Source organism: Plectropomus leopardus, chromosome 2 (genome assembly GCF_026936395.1).
Source record: "Plectropomus leopardus strain MGB_pleo_1.0 chromosome 2, ASM2693639v1, whole genome shotgun sequence".
Taxonomy (NCBI): Eukaryota; Metazoa; Chordata; class Actinopteri; order Perciformes; family Serranidae; genus Plectropomus; species Plectropomus leopardus.
Genome location: NC_142177.1, coordinates 3,730,001 through 3,747,606, shown reverse-complemented (window position 1 = coordinate 3,747,606; position 17,606 = coordinate 3,730,001). Strand labels below are relative to the sequence as shown.

Sequence of the window (17,606 nt, the reverse complement as noted above, 5' to 3'; positions counted from 1 at the left end):
TTCAAAAGTTGAGCAGCTTTTGACACAACTTGGACTCAGATGCAGAGAAAAGCAACAAACATCAAGAACAGTTCACCAAATCCAAATCTTTACAAGGTGATCAGTGGGTAGGCAGTCGGTGAAGGCAGAAAAATATGTTGAAGGAAAATTACACAAGAAACAAAGTCTATGAAAACCAAGTTAAGCAAACAGAAGTAAAAGGTTGGAGAGCATCAACACACTGTGGTGACAGACAATGTGGCAGCTTAATAGAGGAAACACTGAGCTTTAATAGACAAGAGCTGATTACTAACTGCAAACAGGTGAGTGAAACAAGACAGGTGAAACACATGAGGTAACCAGAAAAGGAAAAAACTTAGAAAGCACTGAACACAATGAGAACACGTATCAAAATGAAACAGGAAGTAGACACAAATACATGAACAGAAACTTGACAGAATATCACAAGTCATCCATGTAGGAAAGCATTGGCCTCTCATAAATAAAAAAAAGTGTATCAATAGACTTGATTTAGACGAAACATCAATTTACGTAATAGGGAATGATAAGGCATCTAGATCCGGACACATTTTGTATTTTGATACATTTAGTTAGCAGATTACAGTGTCGATCTGTCAGTCCACCTATCTGTCCTACTGTCCAACACTTTGACACTCAGTATCGACTGACCAGATTGCACTGAGATTTGCTTTGCAAAGTCCCCAGAGGATTATTAATAATGTTTATGGTTACCCCCACACTTCAACTTTTTCACCATCATCAGACTCTTGGTCCGTCTGTGCATGAGAAATATCAATATGAAGTAGGCTGTAAAATTTACTGAGTACATTCTGGCTCTCCAGAGCATCTATTCTCTGCATTTTTGGATGCTTGATGAGTAAAACAAAAAAAAAAGGATTTTCCAGAACCAGTTGCATTCATGTTTCTTTGTGCTGTCTCAGCTGCTCTGGTTAGTCTGGTAATCACTGCCTCATGAAAAGAGTGAGACGTTTAGCTGCATGTTGTTTTGCTAAAGCAGATAAGGAGTGTCTGAGGAGGTGTGTGTGCGTGCGTGTGTGTGTGCGCGTGCATGCGTGTGTGTGTGTGTGTGTGTGTGTGTGAGCAGTACCTAGTCTAATTGGTTAGGAGATGTGTGAAATGTGTTCTGGCGCATGTGTTCTATTCCCCAGAATAACAAGCATGGCTGCAGGTGTTTCCCAGAAGTGGGGGAGGTGTGTGCGTACACTTATGTACCTATCCAGTGTGTGTGTGTGTGTGTGTGCGTTTGCGTGTGCATGTCATCCAATTCCTTCTCACCAAATCCTGATGTCTTTATAAGCAACAGCACGCTTGCAGGCATCTCCAAGTTTGTGTGTGATGCTGAGTGTGTGTGTGTTGTCCTGTGTACCATATGTGTTGATTTGCATTTGAAGGAAATGTGAGGAAATTATTCATATTCATTGTATTTTATATTAAATCAGGCTTATAACACATTGAATCCTAATGCAACAATCTTCCGCGTGAAATTAGCGTTTTCTTTAAAAACAAAAATATCATTTTACTGTTTTTTTTTTTAGTTTCTGTCATAAATTAAAATTGTTAAAATGACTGTAATTTTGCTGCAATTGAGCATAATCATGACTGACATAATTTCATTTTTTTAGCATAATATGTTGAATATTGTTAAATACCAAGTAAAACACATTGTTGTTTGCAAAGCAAAATATATACTGACATATAACCCAATGTCTCAGTTGAAAATTAAAAATAACTGCATTAAATTCAGGTGGCTCAAATAGATTGTGCATGGTATGACTATTGTTTCTATATGAGCCCAGGATCACAGACTTATTAAAATAATGGATGTAGCCACCATGAAATTACCCACTGGTTTGTGGATTCTTGTTGTGAAGCCATAGCATTTTGGCCATTGCCATTTTTGGATTTTTGGAGCCAGTAGTGACCATATTTGGAGATAACCTTAACACTAGCGGCTATCTTGATTGGTGTTTACAGATATGGTTATGCTAATGTTAATGCCAAATTTTGCTAGGGAAAACATGCACAACAAACGATTAAAACAATGTCTACTTACCAGAAAAGCTGAATATACTCTTTGAGGGTATTTCAGTCCTTTTACTATTTTTAATGATTTTTTAAAAATTTTTTAATTAAAAAAATAATAATTAGCAACTAGTTTTGCCTTTTATATTTTATCTGTTTACTCTTTATATTTTATTGCTCTGAAAAGAACTTTGAATTACTCTGTTGTATAAAATGTGCTGCACAAATAAAACTACCTTGCCTACAACCAAACTCTGAACAAGACTTTTTAGGCAACTAAAACATTACTGTTAACTTTCATGAATTAAAAACACACTGAAATTGCTACAGCTACAGCTATGCCTATTCTCTGAAACTTAAGGTTACAACACAGTTATGTTAACTAATAAATGTTGACATTGTGGCAGCAACTTGTAAAAGGATGGCCCCCACCTGTCACTCAAACATATGCCTAACTTTAAGCCTTAAAAACATTTAAACAGATGAGTTATATAAATATTCACCACCCTGCACAGTTTTTTGTAGGGGAAAACTAGGGGAAACTAGTTTTAGAGACCAAAACATTTTTTTTGTACCAGGCTGTAACCATGTTTATTTCTCATTTTTGGCATTTTAACATGAGGGTCTGTAGGTATTGACTCACACTTGGAGCCAGCCTCTAGTGGCCATTAGAGAAACTGCAGTTTTTGGCATTGGCTTCATTTTTCAGCTCCAGAGGTGGCTGCGTCAGCAGGATATGACGCTGTTCAATATCCCAGCATTGATGCATCAGTGCTGTAGAAAAGCAGCTGTTAATATCATTTACACCTTAAAGCAGTGTGTCCCACCCATACGTATCTGACTCACCATGACCAGGACTTCTGTCTCTGCAACTCTTGACTTTCTCATTTGTGAGCGTTTTTTTTAAAGGAGCATGTGACACTTTGTATTTGCAGGGTTTTGTATTTTAGTGAATGTTTAACTGAAAATTCAAAACTATTTAACCGTATGCATTTGTTTTCAGCAAAATACACATTCAGTAGATTTGCTTTTGTCAACATTCATGTCTGCATGTGTTTACTCATGCATGCCTCCATGTGAGTGTGTGTGTGGGAGTGAGTGTGTTATTGATTGGCGCAGATGTTCCACATGGCCTCCATGCCACAGATGGCCAGTCAAGTTGTCTTCTCTTGTTCTTATGTCGTCTTGGCACGTCATTAGACATGCAGGGGCTTGTACATGTTGCATGTTTGCGTGTGTGTGTGTGTGTGTGTGTGTGTGTGTGTGAGAGAGAGAGAGAGAGAGAGACTCCTATGGCTACTGCTGACCAGCTGCTACCAGAAGCTATTGTGTCACCAGACGCCAGAACTATATGATTGTGTGTACGCATGTCTGTGTGCATATGTGTGTGTGTTTGTGAGCATTGTGAGTGTGTGTTGGTTTCAGTAACCTTAGATGTGTTTTTCTTCCTCAGCTGCCAAAATATAAGGGTATTTCTGTGCTATGATTTTTATAATGTGTGTGTATGTGTGTGTGTGTGTGTGTATGTGTGTGTGTGTGTGTGTGTGTGTGTGTGTGTGTGTATGGGGGAAGAGGGCTAAGGAGGCTTAAAGGGCTAAATGAATGAATGACCCGTGCCTCCGCTTGGCCCTCGTGGCCCCACCAACTCATTAACTGTAGAAAAACCACCACACCTCCTGTTGCTGAAAACAAAGACAAGGGGGATTGAAGTGTGTGTTAGTGTGTGTGAGTGTGTGTGTGTGTGTGTGTGTCTGGGGGTGAGGCATGGTGGTTGGGCAGGTTTTTTGGGGGTCATTGTACAGACAATAGGCTTGGCGCGCGACAGCCTTTATTTGACTTGACGATCAGGGAAGAAGTGCTATACATGAACACACACACACACACACACACACACACACACAACTACTACTACTTCTACTACTATTGCTGCCATGTCCTGCTGTTTTTGTGTCTGCTGTGGACTCCGTTTACTGCGCCTCTTTGTTGTTGTACCTCTCAAATCTTTTCATGACTCTCTAAAGCGGATGCTCCTTAAACCTAGTTTGAGTTGTAGAAAATTTTATGGATTAAAGCACATCGTAACAAACAGTCTTTGGATATTTGCGTCAGAATTTTTTTAATTCAGATAAATCCAGTTGAAGAGAAAACGTTCTAGAGCAGACCTACCGAAACCCCAAGGTTGGTCTAACTTATTTGGTCAAGAAAATAAAAGTGACCTATTAAATAATTACTCAAACAAAATAGATTAACATAAAAGTATATTATACAGGAGTTGTTGGCTACTGTTTGTAAAGAATATCGCCAGACAGTGACAGTGAAAGTAGCTTCAGATTCACTCTCTTTGTTTTACTTCATTAAGACAGTGCTTTATTAAACTTCATCTTATCAGTATTTTATTAAGCTTCATTATGAGAGCACTTTATTTAACTTAATTACATGGCAGTAGATAATATATATAACGTTATTGTATCTGTGGTTCATTAAATGCTTTCGTATTCTAGTAGTATACAGTAGGTTAGATTAGATTTCAAAATATCAAGATATAGCCTAAAAGTATCGCAGTATTAATTTAAAACCATGTTGTCCAGGTATACCTGTGCCACAGAGCATCCCAGACTAAAATAAAATCCAGACAGTGCGCAGAGTCTCTGTGGATAAATACACCACCACGTATTTCCAGTGGGTCAAAGGTCATGACTGAAAAGGATTAGTTTTGTATGAGTCTTTGAATTATTTTATTTTATTTTTTGAAATAATGAAAATCCTGCATATGTATCCTTTATTTGACCAAGTAAAAGACTCATTGAGCTTTAAAATCTCTTTTACAAAAGTGACCTGGCCAAGAAGGCATCTTAAAACATGCATACTGCATAGTATGTATTTTAAGAAATCTCAGGAAAAAAATACCTGGATCCACATAACTAATTGGCCTGAGCTAACTTTCTACCAACTTTAATTGAAATGTATAAACAAAATTGCACTTCATGATCCTTAATTTTGAGTTTGTCCATGCCATAGGGCTGTAATGGTGCATGTAACCACACGCAACGGTGCATGTAACCACACCCAGAAAACACAGTATGTAGATGAATGTGCATGAGTTGTGACATGGTGTACCGTGGGGCTAGCAGCTCATAGTGCTAACTCCGTAAACAGCCATTTAACCTCCTGAGCAGGAATGAAAGGGTGGGAATTATTCTTCCACAATGCTGCGTTTTGATATCACCGCTGTATGAATACTATGCAAAGCAATGGCAATGAGATAGCCAGTAAGACATTCATAAACATGTAGGCACAGCAGGACTGGCTTACCATAACAAGCTACAGAGAAGCTTAGATTACAACACACACAGAAACTTCATTCTCTGCCCAGGACGCCATGACTCTGCTATATCTTTACATAGCAAATAGTGGTTTGCTGCTTTATTAAAGCTCTGAATGTTGCATAGAGCTCCTTTAAATACCTAGATTTAGAAAAGCCAAGATCATAATGTTGCATACAGAAGCTTTAAGAACATGTTGATATAACATCTGAAGGCCTCAGGTCAATATTTATTAGAACAAAATTTGTTGTTCAATACAATTATTGCACAGGAAATATGTAAATACAAATTACTACAAAGCATGGCAACCATTTAAATAATAAATGTATATAAAAAAATTAGACTTCAGCTAAAGCTAAAGCCAAAGCCAAGAACCCCCTTTCTGTTTATTAGCATTAATTATCATTAGGTAATAGATAATATTAGAATGTTTTTGCTTTATTCACTGATGTTAAACTGTGTTGCTCAGCTACCACACAGTATTTAAATCATCTCACAAGGAGGTCAGGCTGCAGCTGAACTTTGATATGACGGTTTTTAGATGAACTCATTTTGCTGTAAGATCATTTGACTATGACATTTGATATGACCAAATCATTTGAAATAATCCATATACAACAAGCATTTGTTTATTCTGTGCATTATCAAATTGACTGAAATTTATTTGCACATTTGAATTCTTTTTAAAGTGATATCTCACAGTTTGCATCATACTATTTACAGTTTTGTTTCTGTGCTGTTGCTGTCCGGATGGTTTTTGCACCTGTTGAGAGTCTCAGAGAGACAAACTGAAGACATAAAGATTTTAAATGAAAGGAAGAGCTTTTTTGAAGGCTATTTTCAGCACTAAGACTTTCTGCCTCTGTGTTGTTTTGATGTGTGTCCACCTTCTGTCAATGTGTACGTGTGTTTTTGTGTCTAGGGTGGGGCATGGGAGGATATTCAGCATTAATGTAGCCATAGCAACAGTTGCTCAATTACCGGTGTGTGTCTTGTTTACCTCCAGACGGTGGGCCTCTCTCTCTCATCCTCACTGTCCGAAACAGCTGCTCCCTCCCCGTCCCTCGCTCTCCCTGCTTTCACTGTCTGTCTTCTCTCAACAGTGTTTTGAGATGTCTTTCCTCAGTGTGAAGCCAAAGACACAAATACGTCCAGGTATTATAGAGCCTCACCACAATAACTAAATAAGAACTAAAAATGTCTCTTTTAACCTTTTGAAACCTGGGCTGACATCACTTTTTTTGGTTTCATGCTGCTGTTCCACAAGTATTTTAACCTTTGAGCCAATTGGTGCAATTTCTTTCAAAAACACTAGAAAAGGGCAACAAGCAACTTGGTAATGAATTGTAAGAAATTAGTACATTTATCAAATTATTTTAAAAAACTAAGAAAAAATGTCTAGGGAAATTTTTTTTTTAATTATTTTGCAAAGTTAATAATCTTAAAACATTTCAAAGGACTGTTCATCCCTGTTTGTGCTTTCCGTCATTGACCAAGAGTTGATGTTTTGTGCATGCATAGGACTCTCTCTCTTTTTTCTCTCTCTCTCTCTCTCTCTCTCTCACACACACACACACACATGCACACACACTCCCTGTTTTCTGGGAAGAACATGGTGTTACCGGCAGGAAGGGGAGAAACAAACCTTTAAAAAAGTCCCTTAATTATCTCTGAAGCCATGCATATGTGAACCATAACACAGCTGGATTTGATGTCTCAGTCTGCCTTTTCTTTTAAACTAAATTTAATCACATTTTGGGGTAAATGTAGTTGTTTGACCCCCTAAAGTTATGGATTCTGTGAAGGATTCTTTTCCCAAATGTGGAAATGACCTCAGAGTTGCTGCTTTACTGGAACTAGGTTGAGCATCAAGTCGGGTTGGCACGCAGCACATCTGTGTGTGTGTGTGTGTGTGTGTGTGTGTGAGTCCGTGCGTGCATGTGTGTGTGACTCACATGCCCCTTGGCTGGCTCTCCCAGTCCACAATGTGATTTCACCCAGCTGGGTCCTGGAGGTGGATGGACAGCTTCATCCATGCAACCTCCAGCAGAGAGGACAGGGTGTCTGCTCTGCCAGCCCCACTCACAGTGCTCCATCCTAGGCTTAGAGCCGCAAAGCCCCTGGCTGCCTGGAGGTCAGGGGTCCCAGGTGGCTGATAATGATCTAGCAAAAAACACCTCAGAAATGTGTGTGATATGTGTGTATTAGCTTGTGATGAAGCATGTGTAGCACTTTTGTTTGGCCATAGTCATAAATAGAATGATATAGCTTTTTGAAAATTAGTTTCCTGTCTTTTTCTTTTGTTTTTTTTTTGGTGTTTGATTTTACAGGCAGTTCATCATTATACAATTATGCCCATAATAATAATAATAATAATAATAATAATAATAATAATAATAATAATAATAATAATAACAACAAAGATAAAAATAAAAAATAAAACATTTATGTGTAACAAACAAAATAAAAAAAACACATTAAAGAAAAACTTGAAAAAAATGCTTCTCAAAGATTTGCATGATTTGATTGACATTTTGATTATGAGGAAGTGATCTGTCTTTAAGGATAAATAATGGAATGGTTCATGCCTTCTACTAACACGCAATTTTTTGGAAAACATTGCACTTCTCAGAAACAATAATCTCCTGGTCTGCTGTAGCTGACATGTTGGGCAATCACACACATACACACAGACACACACACAGAGACAAACATCAAAACACATTTTTGGCTCCCGTCCTAAACTTGTTTGCTCTGATGAAACAGCTCGCTGGCCGCTTGATTAGAAGGAAATAAACAACAGAGGATTGTGGGAACAGGGTGTCCTCGTGTCCAGGGAACTGCACTGCATGGGGTAAAAGAACTCACTACAGACATTTTTTACTCTCTTATTCACCCTCTTTTAATTTTTCTCTGTACTTAACATGCGTGTTTTTGTCTGTGAATATGTAAGTTATTTCTCCAACAAGAATTTTTATTGTGTACACCCCCCTTCTCCTCTCAATAGCTCTCTCTTTATATCTCTGTTTCTATAAATTTTTAAAAAGCTCAATTAGCGAGCTACCTGATACTGATGAAAGGGGCTGCTTGTGCGTGACAACGCATGTGTGTTTGTGTCAGAGGTATTGGTCTTCTGGTTTGAATATTTGTGCCGTCCCTCAAAGACATTTTTTGCAGGTTGTTTGTCCGTTCGACACATTCTCGTGAACACAATATCTCAAGAATACCTGGGGGGAACTTCCTCAAATTTGGCACAAATGTCCACATAGACTCAAAAGAAAACTCATTACATTTTGCTGGCAAAAAGGTCACTGTGACCTTGTGTCTGTCTTGTTATCCGCTTATCTCGAGAACATCTTGAGGGAATTTCTTCAAATTTGGCATAAACGTCCACTTTCAGTCACAGATGAACTCATTATCATTTTGCTGGTAGATCAATAGATGGATGGACAGGTGGAAAAAACACTTTGATGGACTATACAGAAAGGTGTCCCATGGGACACGTCTCCTGCGATACAGTGTGATGTTACTGCGTGTTACTTGGGAAGCGAGAAGAGGGGGACACTGTCTGTATAATAGTTTCAGTCTGTTCCTCCACCATATTGTTTGGCTCGATGTACAATCCTCCGTCCACTGGACAAAGCCTTATTGATGGTAACCCACATACTGTATCTGCTTACCATGGATTGGGTCTGGACTACAAAAACACACACACACACACACACACACACACACACACACACACTCTGACTTGAGAATGGGAAGTACTGGAATTTTCCTTATTTGAGGGAGAAGGAAAAAAAAACGTTGACATTCACCCACCCATACACACCTAACAAAGAATCTGTATGTGTGTGTCAATGGGTGACATTTCAGATCACAAGAATTGTTGTCCTCAGTTGCATGCAGACTGAAGACACACGCACCCGCACAGGCACACACACACACACACACACACATTTGTGAAGCTCCCTCTGCCAATATTTTCATATAGTCTACTGACTAATAAGTGTTTTTACATCTGCGTGACTTGTGTGACCCTCCAACTACTGGTTTCTACTGAATCAAAGAGCAGTGTGTTCCATGTGTGTGTGTGTTTGTTACTTTTGTACATTTGATCAGAAAAAAAAACAATCTTTCCCAGTGCCTAGGGTGAGATCTGCCCCTGACACCCGGTTCAATAACCACAGGACATGACTGCACTCTGTAGATTTTTGTGTGTGTGTGTGTGTGTAGGGGTCAACGGCACAGTTAATTAACGCATGGACCCCCCTGGCATACACTGTAATGAGTCCAGTTATTGTGTAGCTGTGACGTTGTCCTCATTTCTTATATCCCTTCTCCTTTCCTTACTGTTCCCATTTCTCTTAATTCCCCACTCACTGCTGTTTAATATAAGTTTCAGTGTGATACCAAAATAATACCTTACCTAACACCTTTTTCAACACAACCTTTTCTAATTTATCAGTCACGTATGCAAAGCCAGGAAATCAATAAAGACTGTATAAAAAAGTGGGCTTATGGAAGTAGCCAACTTGACATCACCCATTGGTTTGTGAGCTGATTCATGACAGCTGAAATTAACTAATTAACTTTTTAAACAGGCTATAAAAATGTTTATGTAGGCTATGTTAAAACAGACCCACTACACACACACACACACACACACAAAACAAGCAGGCCAGCAAAACACAAAGTACAAATGAAACACAAATCAAAAAATATATGGAAAAAGTTTAAGCAGTCCAAGTCAAGTCAACTTTTTTAAGTCTCAAGTCTGAGCTCTACAGCTCTGTTATGCTCTCAAATTCTAATTGTCTCTTGATCATAAAAAATAGTCTTTTTTATAGTTTTTTTTTATTTCTATTGGTTAATATATAATGTGATCATTCACTGATATTCATGAATAAAAGCTGTAGAGACGAGAACAAGATGTGTTTGATCAAACAACAAGTTAAGACACCAGGAGACAGCCCAACCAGCAGGGAACGTTCCTAGAACATTAGCTAATGTTACCTACAAGTTGTAATAATGTTAATCTAATGTTCAAAGAATGTTTTAAGGATGGTTATCATTTCAAATAATGTCCCTGTAAGGTTAAATGCTGACTAGGAGGTAACGTTGGAACTGCAACATTCTGAGGATTCTGAGATGACAGATCATACAATGCTCTTTTATAAAATGCTCCTGCATTCATGTCATTGATATTACAGACCATTTTTAATGAAAATGTAATGTAATGTAATATGTTAACAATAAAAAACCCCCAACATTTTAAACATTTTTTAAAATCTGTTTTAGTAATGTAACCCTAACTTTATAAAAAACATTCTAGGAACTGGAAGAAAACTACTAAAACATTGCATTGGTTGCATTGTGCCATTTTCTGAACATTTTTAGAACCAAAAATTGCTAGCTGCTAGCTTAAGATGGCAAACATACATTTAATGGACTGTCCTTTGTGTGCTGACCTGCCTCAGTCTTTATTATTTAAATTAAGTATTAAGTGGAAGTAATTGGACACACGCATAACTCTGAGCTGCAAGCTTAAGTTTGGAGGTAGTAACAGGATGATATATGAGGGGTGTGTGTGTGTGTGTGTGTGTGTGTGTGTGTATGTGTGTGTTTAGCATGGGGGGGCTCAAGTGCAAACATCCTGATGCCTGTTTGTCTGTTTGCTTGTCTGTTGCTGATCTGAGCAGAGGTCAACTGACTCAAGTCCATCTGGGCACGAGTTGATGTTGTCTTTGCTTTTGTTTGTGCACTTATATGTGTGTGTGTGTGTGTGTTAGTGAATGTCTTAGCGCACATCTTAAGAAAAAGCAGAGGGGAGTTTGAGGTTATCCTATTGTTGTCAGGGCATTTATTTTAATTATATGTGAGGGTCATTTGCATGTCAGAGCTAGCAGCGGCGGGTTGGGGGGGTTATTGATTGTTTGGGGGTGTGGCTGGAGACAGAAGGGAGCTGAAAATGCTGGCTGAGGTCAGAAGGTCAAGCCTAGATACACACACACATACACACACACACACACACACCACAAAGATACATAAAGCTGAAAATCTCTCTGTCTTTCTGTGTCTCACCAGGCCTTAGGTCTGCTTAAACTGCAGGAGGGGGGGGGGGGCTCCATAACATGCCCTTAAGGTCCAAATCCTCCACCCAGCCCCCCACCCACAGACCTCCTCTCTTCCTTTATAGATTTCTTGCTCTCTTTCTGTTTTCTCTCCCATTAAGAACATTCCCACAGCTTGAAATTGCTAATTAAATCAAAAATGTTTTTTTTAATTTTTATTTTCAAATGATTCTGTTTGACTGACGTTGACATTTGGACAAACAGACTTGTCAATATTTATCATTTACTATCTTCACCTTTTTCTGCAGGACACTTTTATCATCCTTTTTTCATTTTTTAAATTTAAGATTATTTTTTGGCCATTTCTTGCCTTTATTATAGTACAGTTAGAGAGTGACAGGAAAGGGGGAGAGAGAACGGGGATGACACGCAGCAAAGGGCTGCAAGCCTGAGTCGAACGCGGGCCACCGCAAAGGACTCAGCCTACATGGGGCGGACGCTCTACTCACGGAGCTAGAGGACGTCCCACACTTTTATCATCCTTTTCATGCATGGCTTTTGGAGACCTCACATAATTAATAGTAGTTCTCCGCACAATCTCCACCTTGAGCAGAAGTTAAATGCCACATCCATACTTGGCAACCTTTCCGATTTTCCCGGGAGACTCCCGATTTTTCACTGCCCTCTCTTGGTGTCCTCCCAGAGTCCCATTTCTCCTGATTTAGAGGGCCTTGACGCCGTCCACTCTTAAAGTGTATTGCTACACAATGCATGTCACATGCCCTCGGAAGAGAGTGGCTAACGCCGCCTTGCTAGCTGCTTGTTTTTAAGTATAATAGAGAGCATTTAATGTAATAATTCTGTTGCAGGGAAGTTGATATATTTGTCAAGAATTCTCCCTTATTTTGAGGTCTCAAGGTTGGCACATGGCATTGCACAAAGCTTGGAAACAAAAGTAAAAAATATAAACCTGAAATAGGCTATACAGTAATGTTTTGTCTATTTATTTGCATGAAACAAAGTTCCACCGCCAGATTAAATGGAGGATGTGGCGCTTTGATTGGTACCCAGACAACATTTGTATGTGGGGCTAATGTGGGTAGTAAATGAGCTGAAAAATGGGCCCCGCATTGGATTGTCCATGGGTTTCTATATTGGCATATAACATATATGCTAATTGCCCACATGGGTAAGTTTACTCAAGGTGGCCCCAAATGGGTTATGACAGAACTACCTGGGTACCAAGAGGACATGCATAGACCCAATGTGGGCATCTTATCTGGGGTCAACTTGGGTAACAAGGACAATTCTATATAGGGCCCATTTTTCAACTCATTTACTATCCACCTGGGCCCCACATACAAATTTTGGTTGGGTTACAGCCTCCAGGCCAACATGACATCTCTACTAGAGCTTCTTCTTGATCAGCAGCTGGATGCAGTGACTGCACGCAACATCTCAAAGGTCCTGTCCTCATAGTGGGGTTGCCAGGTTTGCCTTCTGCCCTAAATCCTTTTGATCCCTAACTGACTCTTGAATGGAATTGTTGTCCAGTTTGAGATCCAGATATAAACCTCTAATCTGACTTTGGGTAAAACAGCAAGTAGGGTCTACACCAACACACAGGAGTGTTCATTTACATACTGCAATATGTAGTATTTGAAAAAGCAGTGTTTACTATTATATTACTATATCTGTCATTAATGTGCTGTACTTTTGGAAGGTTTTGCTTCCACCAACCCACCCACACACACAAACACACACACAAACACACACACACACACACACACACACACACACACACACACACACACACACACATTCCTTTGACTTCCAGCCATGTCTTGTCCATGAGAAAACTCAGATAGCCTCCAGCTGTAGGGGGGCTTCCTCGCTTGCACTGCATGCATGGACAACTATGTGTGTTTGTGTGTGTGTTGGATTTTGGTGTGTGTGCATGCATGCCCTGCATTCATGCATGATCGGCCCTGTCTTCTCCGTGACCTGCGTGTGTTTTTTTGCGTGTGAATGTGCTCATGCATGGCTGTTGTGTGTGTTTGAATTTTTATAGGTTACATGTACATGTGGGGAGAGTGTGGGAGGAATGCATTTTTTTATTCACCACACAAACCCAGTGAGATTAGTGTCTTCATAAAGACAATACAAACGACTGCTCATTTATGTTCACAAGGGAAGGATGCTACAAAAAGAGAGACTTTGCCCCGGGAAGGTACATTCAAACAAGGATAAAATGAAAAGCTTTTACTGTCATGGCGATGACATTGTCTTAGTGAAGAAAATTCAAACAATTCAGTCACGTTTTAGCAACACGAAGTAGTTAAAAGTCTTTAAAATGTCAGTTAATGTCTCTAGATAGCTTATTCATTGAACAGTACTAAAAAACCTGTCCTGCTTGGGAAGCTGTGCATTTAGTGTCTTTACTTAATAAATAATAATATATGAAATTATAAATAATTTTATGTCTGTTAATTGACTAACTCAAATAATCATCTTGGCTGTGGGTGGCTGTGGATCAGAGGTAGAGTGGGTCGTCCTCTAATCGGAAGGACAGCAGCTCGATCCCCAGCTCCTCTGGGCAACATGTCGAAGTTGAACCCCAAATTGCTCCCGATGCTGCGTCATCGGAGTGTGAGTGTGTGTGAATGATTACTGAGTAGCAGGTGGCATCTTGTACGGTAGCCTTAGCCACCAGTGTGTGAATGTGTGTGTGAATGGGTGAATGTGACAAGTAGTGTTAAGCACTTTGAGTGGTCAATAAGACTAGAAAAGCACTATAGCCCATTTACTATTCATTTACCATCTTACTATAGCTAATTTGTACCTTACCTAAAAGGGGACCTTTTAGACTTTTACCTAAACGTATGTAAGAGTAACCTCTGCGAGCAAGAACCCTGAGTTATACTTTGTTTCAAGCACTTTTGCTACTTTCCTTTCAAGCTAGCATCAGCTTGTGATGGATTTCTTTATGTAGTCATCTGCTCCAGGCAAACTACTGCAAGTGTTAACATCACATAGCCTACACTGCTACATTTAGCTACATGCTAACGTCAGGGAAACCTATGATCCTATATGGATCCTGCTCAACCATGTTTAAGGTTTTAGTTTAGAAGCTTTTATTGGGGATTTTTTTCATGGCAGAAAGTGCTGCTGTAACTTTGTTACAGTTATCCCTCTGCTGCAAGTACACTGCTACATGTAGCTACGTGCTAACAACAGGGAAACATATAATCTTTGTTGCAGATGAGAATTTCTCCTTAATTTTGGATCATCTTTCTTCTGGAACATGTACAGGTGTGTTAAGAAGCGTTTATTGGTGATTTTTCTAAGCAGAAAGTGCTATTCTCCTTTAGTCATTCCCTGGCGGCAGTAATGGTGCGGAGATGCCAGGCCCCAAAGCTGCTCAGTCTTGCGGCCAATTTTCTTAGCGGCCCATTGCAGTATTACAGCGAAAAAATCCCCTGCAACCCAGAAAGCATTTTCCCCATCTCCAACTGCAAACAAGGTCAATTATGAATCTTTATATTCTGAATTTTTGAGCCATGGTGGTTTTTATGCAAGCTATTCAGCATCAGGCATACAATCAGGCATAAAACACTTTACATGACGTGTTACAAAAACATGTAAAACCTCACTCCAAAAACCTCAACAATATGGCAGGTTTGATGCACCAATTTTTTACCAGTACGTCCTCTTTCACCAAATGTTAGTCCAAAAAGGGGAAACCTGTTGCTTAATCATGTCTGTGTTTCAATTTTTTTTTTATGGTTTTGTTAAGTTTAACATGAAAAACATTAGTCCAACACATTTCTTTTGTAATTCAAAAGAACCTGTGATCTCACACACACATAACAGTGGATTGTCCAAAGGTTGTCCACAGTGTTTGAATTGCATGTGTGTGTGGGACACCGCTTGAAATGTGTGTATGTGAGTGTGTTTGACAGCAGTGGAGCATGTGTGTGTGTGTGTATGTGTGTGTGTGTGTGTGTGTGTGTGTGTGTGTGTGTCTGAGGCTCATTAATAATGTATGAGGTGGGAGGGGTGAAGGAAAGGGGGCGGTGACAGATGGAGAATCAGTGTGTGTGTGAGAGAGAGAGTGGCCGAGGTCTGAGAAACAGCGGGAGCAAAGAGAGAGAGGGAGAAAGGGATAGACAGAGTGTGGAAAAGGGAAATAGATTGGGTAAGAGATGGATAGAGTGTAGTGTTTTCCTCCATTTTTACAGACCTTACATCTGTTGTGTGGCTCCGTGGTGGATTTGGCTGACAGACGCTCAGTCTTTGTGTTTGCTGTTTTCTCTTTGGTTTCTGGGATGCTGAAGGATTGATGGGGATGGAGATACAACACAGTCACCCAGCACTGCTGTACACCTGGATGCAAGAGCTGCACTGACAGAGGTACTGATATCTCTACACTGTGTATATATGTAATTGTGTGTTTGGGAAGGGGAGAATAAACTCCTTCATGCTTCACTCTTATTTTATGTGCAGATTGTAGAACTTAGCCACCTTTCAAGCGAACATTAGAAATTCACAGTAAAAAACATTTTTACAGCATAGAGATTAAGTCTGCAGCTACAGTATAAACTGTGCGTGGGAAATAAAAACTTTGTGAAAATATACCAGATTTTTTTTTGTGTTCTTTAACCCTTTGAAACCTGGATCAACATCAGTTTCCTCTTGTTACTTTTGGACACCTTTCATAATCATTTAAACCTCTGAAATCTCAGCAAATTGGTATTCTTTTTAACTTAAAAGGTGAAAAAAACAGAAAAAACAAGGACAAAAATATAAAAATAGCTATAAGAAAATAGTTATATATATATCCCGAAGCTATTTTTTCAATACCATCATAAATTATAATTACATATCTAATATTAATTTCATCAACATTTGTAGCACTTTTTAAAGCCATTACCTTGATCTTTTGTTTTCTTTACAATTTATATTTACTTTTTCTGTGCGCTAATTTTCTTGTAACTTTTTACTTATTCCTCACTTTATTTTGGGTAATTTTTTTTGTGATGTTGTTCATCACCTTACATGCTTTTCATTTGAGATTGTGCCTATTTGCTCAATTTACAAGAGGTTAAAGCCTCGTAAAGACACTCATTTGTTGAGAAATCAGGTGCAACGATAGCAGCATGTGAATCAAACAGAATACAATGTACTGTACTTTGTCATAGATTTAAATCCCCCACAGCTCACATGCCGTGTCCCGCGATTGTGTTCATCTCCTCACTAAATATCAAAATCTGTTAAACGTGTCATTCAGGCTGGTAGTGCTCTGTGTGTGAGTGAACGCCGTTGTGAATCCATTCTGAAATAAGTCATCCTGCATGGCATGTGTTCTCCAAGCGTCATCGTTATTGTGGATGGCACTGTAGCTACGAGTTATTTTACATCTTTATCATTTTAAATGTTTAATTGGAAAAACATGTTCAATATTCTACCTGCCACACAGATCATGTTATTTCTACTATGTTGTGGTTAAGTGTATTTATATTGGCTGCATAAGTAATTATTCGGGCTGTTAAAAGGAAGAGAAATGCATTGTGGTTACAGCTGTCTATACTGCCAGTCAGCACACACACACACACACACACACACACACACACACACACACACACACACACACACATTACTCAGTCTGCCACAGTTGATTGGGAAAATATCGATTATGTCTTGTCTGTATGTTACCTCACTGGCCACAATCACTCTTAAAGCTGCTCTGTCTGTAGTTTTGTCTCTTTCTCTTTATTGATTTCCTCAACTTCAACATTTGTTATGTTCATGTATTAAGATATCAGCCTCATTCTCAGACACCTACGGTGAGAATAACAGCAGAGTTAGATTTAGTTCCTGCATAATAACATCACACAGATATGATGTGGTGTGACGGCCATATTGGAGGTACCCAGTTGTCATCACCATTGGTTAGCTGTTTCATACCAAATACTGGCTGTGTTATAATAGCTGAGTCTTAAAGGGATAGTTCAGATTGGGTACTTTCACATTGTGAGTGTATTACAAACAGTAGATGTCAGTCAGCACACCCCCAGTTTGGAGAAGCAGGCTGGAGTCCAACATGGAGGCCAAGCATTGTACTGCTGTGGAGGGTCAGGAACAGAACTTATTTAACCACTTAAAA

At 39.2% G+C, this 17,606-nt stretch overlaps 1 protein-coding gene across 22 annotated transcripts in view; it reads left to right on the top strand.

Moving 5' to 3' along the window:
* nfasca (neurofascin homolog (chicken) a) overlaps window positions 1-17,606 on the top strand; it is a 181,898-nt gene that overhangs the window by 36,915 nt on the left and 127,377 nt on the right. For 11 of the 22 annotated variants that reach the window (XR_015777627.1, XM_088083099.1, XM_088083139.1 and 8 more), the window contains exon 1: window positions 15,575-15,853. The exons of 1 other annotated variant lie outside the window; for it this stretch is intronic. The gene's annotated coding sequence lies outside the window, so the exon portion shown is untranslated. Of the gene's footprint in view, window positions 1-15,557; window positions 15,854-17,606 lie in introns of those variants that run through there. 10 more of the 22 variants (XM_088083169.1, XM_088083171.1, XM_088083165.1 and 7 more) reach the window with 4 other exon arrangements.